Genomic DNA, 7,060 nt, shown 5'->3' on the forward strand with positions numbered 1-7,060 from the left:
AACATCCCTCTGTGCTGCGTACCAGTTGCTAGGAATCACAGGTGAGGAGAGTGCTGCTGCACTCACATTCTGCTTTCTAGACCACTGAGCCTTGGGCTTGCCGATCAGAAGGTTGGCGGTTTGAATCCCCGCGATGGGGTGAGCTCCCATTGCTCAGTCCCTGCTCATGCCGACCTAGCAGTTTGAAAGCACATCAAAGTGCAAGTAGATAAATAAGTACCACTCCGGCGGGAAGGTAAACAGTGTTTCTGTGCACTGCTCTGGTTTACCAGAAGTGGCTTAGTCATGCTGGCCACATGTCCCAAAGCTGTACGCCGGCTCCCTCGGCCAGTAAAGCGAGATAAGTGCCACAACCCCAGAGTCACTTGCGACTGGACCTAATGGTCAGGGGTCCCTTTACCTTTACCTAACTGGGCTCTTTTTATGCCCTCATTCTGCACTTCTGTCCATTCCCTGGTGGCCTCCCTGTCACTCTGAATCAACTGCTTATTAGAACCCCCCCATTTTATTACCATGGTGAGAATATCTGGCTGATCTATCCGGCTCTCTCCATCGCTGGCCTCTCAGGGCACCTGTCCAACTGCTAGCCTTACATTTCCAAGTTGAAAAACATACACAAGTCCCACGTATTGAAGGATAACTTGGACCTTCCTTGTGTGGTGCTCAATCTTCCTTTCCTGGAGCCAGAGAGTAATAAGTGCATTAACTATTCTGCGGGGACCGATGTAACTGTAAGTCATGCGCTTTTGTCGAGAGGCTGGGCCAGGAGAAAACTCTTGAGCTTAAGAGGGGTCTGCGGCAGATCTCAAGCGTGCAACTCTCGCTGTTTACACGCAGGCTCCTTCCAAACCTGGCAGGTGACTCCATTGACTGGTCCCACGTTGAGCTCCTCTTGTTGTGGAGCTCGTTGCTACGTACAGAGGAGCTCCAATGGCAGAAGCAGAGCCTCACGGGAAATGAAGTCACTTGGTGTGCCGTGCCAGGATTGGAACAGCTGGGGAAAGAGAGCTGGGTTTTCTGAGTCAGAAATATTCGTCGGGGGTCTTAACAGCAGCAGGGTGGAGGGGAAAGCTGGGAGTACCAGCGGAGGCATAGGGAACGCCATGACTTCGAGGAAAACGCCCTCCTGAGGGAGCATAGGGTACTTCATGTTTATTGAGCATTCATATTGATTTGCTTAGAGGAAGGCTAGATAATGTCTTTTTGATAAACAGGCATTCTGGTGGGCCTACATTTTTGAGGCCCTGAAGGTTGAACTGTTATGGAAGCCCCTTCGCAACCAGCAACAAGGTCTGAGTAACTGCTGTCATCTTCTCCAATGGAGTTGTCCTACGACAGATCACCAAACCTGTGCAACATCTGTGCTACTGACTCTCAGACTTTGAGATTGTTGAAACACACACAAACACACATCAATGTGAGTTCTACAACTCATATTTGGTCTGCTAGACCCCAAACTTTTAAGCAACATGAACTAAAGTTGCTTCTGGGGCCCCTCTGGGATTAAGGGCCCTGAAGTTTAAGCTTCAATTGTTTCATAGTAGATCTGCCCCTGTTTGTGGGGAGATTAGACAACCTTGCAAGTGGTATCCCACACTTTCTGATGCATTCCCGCCCCCTTACTTTCCTTATTGTAACAAAGTCCTATCTTTTGGGGCAGTGGGTTTGACCTATTAATCTACTGCAATTGCACAAGCCTGAATTTGCCGTTCTGTGATTGAATCCCACTCCAAAATAGGGACAGCTCAGAAGCATCAATAGGAACATCAGATGCTGCCTTATACCGAGCCAGGCGATTGGTCCTCTTAGCTCAGTATTGTCTGCAGTGACTGGCAGAGGCTGTCCAGGATTCCAGGCAGGATTCCAGCCCTGTTTGGAGATGCCAGTGATTGAACCTGGGCCCTTCTGCATGCAGAGCACATGCTCTGCTCCTGAGCTGCGCCCCTTTCCCAAGGAAGCAAACTAGCTCTGTGATACATTCCTCTCTCCCTCTTTACTCAAAATGGCAGCACAGCATGCCAAAGTGCTACCAGCAGGTGATGCAGCTGAGAGCTGCATCTATTCTGCATGAGAATTAGAGCCAAACTAAATGTGATGCTATTTACTCAAGTTAGCAATTGTGCAAAAAAATTTTTTAAGTGAATAGCAAGAATGGGAAGCCAGATCTAGACTGGGGCCCTGGCAGATGGATCAGGGGACTTAATCATTCTCAGCCAGTGACAGCCGCTGCCGGGGAGCCAGTGATAGTAAAGGACATTAGAGGGACAAATATTCTGAGAGTTCCAGGGGCCATATGGAGAGGCTTAGAGGGCCACATTACACTTCCCCAACCTGTGGCTTTAATACATTGACGGACTGCAACTTCCATCGCCTGCAGCAAACATAGCCAATTGTCAGGGAAGATGGGAGATGGGAGTCCAAAATCACATGGTTCATCCATAGGTACATTTTGCCCTTGCTTTTCTGGTCTGTGTCTGAGTTCTTTTTTCTTTTTCTTTTCCCTGCCACTTTCCCCAAGAAAACCTGCTCTTTAATACTGAATCAGAACAGATGGTAATTAGGGTGTTCTGTGGATTGCTGTTTGCTCCAATTCTGCAGTAAAGAGTGGGTTTTTGCGGGGTGGAGCTATATATAAAAAAGCACTTGTACACAGAGCTTTAAAGCACAGACTTGTGCCTAGAAACATGGCACAAAAGTAGGTCTGGATAAGGCCACAGAAAGGGGAACTATATTAGGGATGGCTGTTCTAATGTATTATAATGTGGGGCTTGGGCAATGAGAAAGGGGCTTACAGTAACAAAGCAACACCTGCATTTTGATCTGTGAAATTCTTGATGTCGTTCTGCAGCCGTTACCCTGAAGCAACTTCCTCCACCACTTCGCCTGCAAAACCCATTTAGCTGCTGGTCTCTCGCTAGGTTCAAACATGTCCCTGTCTCTTTGCTCAGGCACTGCAGTGGCCTCTAGTGATGAAAGTGAGCAGACAGCGAAGAGCATGCTTGATTGCTTGTTAAGTGTTTATACCCAACCTTTCCTCCTATAGTACAAAGCAGCTTACAAAATATTAAAGCACAACACAACAAAAACAGCTGTGTAAAAAGGAAAAGAAACAATGGAAGCCAGCAATGAAACAGTTTGAAAGCAGCTGTAGCCAAAGGCATCATAACACACAATAAAAGCCAGCATAATGTAATGTAATGAAATGAGGCAGAATGATAGAATAATAGAACTGTATTGTTGGAAGGGATCCTATGGGCTATGTAGTTCCAGCCCCCTGCAATGCAGAAATCTAACCCCACCAAAGCATGCAAGTGTCTTGAGCCACTGACTTCAGAGTAGCCACAATGAGGCTTATGGAATTACTTAGAGGGAAGCAGTTGGAGAACTGCAGAATGAAACTAAAGCCCCACTGGTGTTCCAGCTGCAAATAGGGCAAAGGCAATGATAGCAAATATCAACAGTTTTACAGCCCAGATGTCTTTTTATAAGCTGGGAGCTGTGTAGTTTTTTTTCCTTAAAAAAAACTTAATTGGTAGTAAAACAAGCAGACGCTAATTATAACTCTCTGGGGTTCTTTTCCATTTAAAGCAGCACCTTTGCGAATGTCGTCATTTTCCTTCAAACAACAACAACAGAAATGCAACTCTCGGCTGAGCTTCGCAGAATGTCACAGCAAGCTCTTTCTGAGCCTGTGCTCTGGGCAATGGTCTCTCCACACACATCTGAATGGCTGGAATTAGACCCATATAAACCCCAGCTGCATAATTATAGCAGTTTACAAAAGTATGGTGCTGCCTCAAAGCTACTGTGCATTGATTCAGAAGTAAGAAAACGATATGAGCATTTTTAGAATGCAGGAGCTATGTATGGTGGATTCAATGAAAGGTTTATCTTGTCCAGCCTTCCGCCAACCTGACACACTTTAGTGTTGTTGAACTACAACTCCCATGAGATCCAGGCAGCACAGCCTATGGTCAGATATAAAGGGAGTTGTAGCATAAAGCAGTTGGAGAGTATTAAGGCGGGAAAGGCTGATCTCACCCAGAATGGCCTTTCCAGACTGGAGGGTTGTTGTGGCTATATTTTGCAACATGTAATGGATGCAATAATAGTTCATGGGTTTGGGATTTCTATTGCACCATCCCAACATCATTCTGCTTTGTTGCTTCTGCTTTGTTGCTCAGTCTAGGTGGTGCTGTGGGTTAAACCACAGAGCCTAGGGCTTGCCGATCAGAAGGTCGGCGGTTCGAATCCCCACGACGGGGTGAGCTCCCGTTGCTCAGTCCCTGCTCCTGCCAACCTAGCAGTTTGAAAGCACGTCAAAGTGCAAGTAGATAAATAGGTACCGCTCTGGTGGGAAGATAAACGGCGTTTCCATGCACTGCTCTGGTTTGCCAGAAGCGGCTTAGTCCTGCTGGCCACATGACCCGGAAGCTGTACGCCGGCTCCCTCAGCCAATAAAGTGAGATGAGCGCCGCAACCCCAGAGTCGGCCACGACGGGACATAATGGTCAGGGGTCCCTTTACCTAGGAGTCGCAGAGGGCAAGGAGTTAGCTCTCAAGAAGGGAAGATTGGACGATTTCCCAATACACAGGGCCTCAGGTTTCTGTGGTGCTTCCCCGATGACTATTCTACTCTGGGCACTATTGCACTAAAGGTAAAGGTAAAGGTACCCCTGCCCGTACGGGCCAGTCTTGACAGACTCTAGGGTTGTGCGCCCATCTCACTCAAGAGGCCGGCGGCCAGCGCTGTCCGGAGACACTTCCGGGTCACGTGGCCAGCGTGACATCGTTGCTCTGGCGAGCCAGAGCCGCACACGGAAACGCTGTTTACCTTCCCGCTAGTAAGCGGTCCCTATTTATCTACTTGCACCCGGGGGTGCTTTCGAACTGCTAGGTTGGCAGGCGCTGGGACCGAACAACGGGAGCGCACCCTGCTGCGGGGATTCGAACCGCCAACCTTTCGATCGGCAAGCCCTAGGCGCTGAGGCTTTTACCCACAGCGCCACCCGTGTCCCTATTGCACTATTGCACTAGAGCTCAACAAAAGCAGGGCAAAACATCAAGAAGATGGCATTTGTGGTGCAAAAAGTTACAGGATTTCATCAGGAAGCTACAGGGCATGCACTGATGGGAAACGAAGGAGCAAGTCTGTCCCTGAAAAATGTTCAGGTGCAAACAGTATTGAAAGCCACATCGAATCGTGTATAACCAACCCCATACTGTGATGAGTACAAAAGCATCATGGATGCATCATGAAAAAGGACTAAAGCACTAAAATTTATTTATTGGTGTGTGCTTTCCTTTCCTTTTTCCTTTTTGTAAATCTACCAAAGAATAAAATAAAATAAAATTGGGATTAAAGGGTTTGCTCAGAACGGCGGAGGGTGTGTGTGCTATGTCCCATTGGTGTAGTGACAGTGGTACTTGCCATTCTTCTGAAAAGAAATGTTCAGGGGTGTGTCTCGAGGGATCAAGGAAAGTCAATTGTGGGGGAGTGAGAAATGTCCCTGTTTTCATCTGAGGAATGTTGGAGGGGATGGTCATGGCCAACAGCCCTTGATAAGGCTATGGAATTGTCTCATCTCACCTGTCTTACTTTGCAGAGTACAGCCCTCTATTTGAAGGGCTTTCTGGTCCGAGTCAAGTTTATAAATAAATGTGAAAGGGGACCTTGAAGTTGCCTGTAAAGAATGCCTGGACAGCAGACAGAGCAGGCGCATGAGTTTCCTGGTTACATTCCTCTTGACGATGCTGAAACTTATTTCTACCTTGATACACATAAATTAGCATCTGCCAGACATCATACCTGCTTTGAATTTATTGTTATTCATGCTTTTATACTGTATTTTATGCTGTTTTTTGTTGTATCACAATTAAGTGTTTTAAATTTGTTGTTAGCCGCCCTGAGCCCAGTTTTCTGAACCAGGAAGGGTGGGGTATAAATAAAAATTTATTATTATTATTATTAATATTATCCTTCTTCCTAGTGATGAATTTTCTCTTATTTTCCTTGCAATGGGGAAATGTCCATCTGAACACCAGTAGGGGTTGGCTATATGGGGGTGTACACATAAGAACCCCCCAACCAACATCTGGATAAGGGGTTGAGAATCTTTGGCCCATTAGCCTTGAGAGTATTGGCCAGGCTGATCAGGGTTGATGGGAGGGGTAGTCCAGTAACATCTGGAGGGCCCAAGGTTCCCCAATGCTGATGAAGACTAAGTCTGGGTAAAACAAGGCCTCCAGATGTTGGTTTATGACTCCCCTTGCCCCTGACCATTGGCTGAGCTGGCTGGGGGTGATGGGAGTTGGAGTCCGACCACATCTGGAAGGCTGCAGACACACCCCTCAAATGAATATCCCCATGTTCCATTAAAATAGGATGTCCTGGCTGCTCTTTGGCAATTTTGGGTCTCAGTTCTGGAACTTGTAACTTTCCAGGAGTCGCAGAGGGCGAGGAGTTAGCTCTCAAGAAGGGAAGGTTGGATGATTTCCCAATACGCAGGGCCTCAGGTTTCTTTGGCAAGCTGGAGGGGAAAGAGAAATATCGCAGCGCCCCCGCCCCGCGCCTCAAGTGCCTTGTTTGAGCCTGTACTAAGAGACTTGGCAACCTGAAGTGATCTGCTGTCGCTGTAGCAACAAATGACTAAATAATGACAATTAGCTGAAATAGCACAGGGAAACAAGCCAAGGCAAACAACTCGAAATTACCTGCAATTCCTCACCCCCAGCGCTCGCGCATCAGCCCCCCTCCACCACACAGCCAATCTTTTAATTAAAATTAATTGCTTATTACCGTACCTCCTCCCACCCTGCAGAAAATAATAAAATTACATGAGCAAAGAGCATGAGAGTACCTGTCAGGAATCCCATGCAGATGAAGCAACAGCCAAACTAAACAGCATCCCTTGTGTCTTACGACGTGGCCCAATTTGCCTTTCACCTTGTCGCGCCTCAGGCGGGGGGGGGAGGGAGCCGCAATTGCCTATCCCGCAGGCATCGTGAGACAGGTGGTGCATCGTGGAGGGCGGGGGGAGAGAAGCTCAGGCTTCCTGCT

Source organism: Podarcis raffonei, chromosome 15 (genome assembly GCF_027172205.1).
Source record: "Podarcis raffonei isolate rPodRaf1 chromosome 15, rPodRaf1.pri, whole genome shotgun sequence".
NCBI lineage: Eukaryota > Metazoa > Chordata > Lepidosauria > Squamata > Lacertidae > Podarcis > Podarcis raffonei.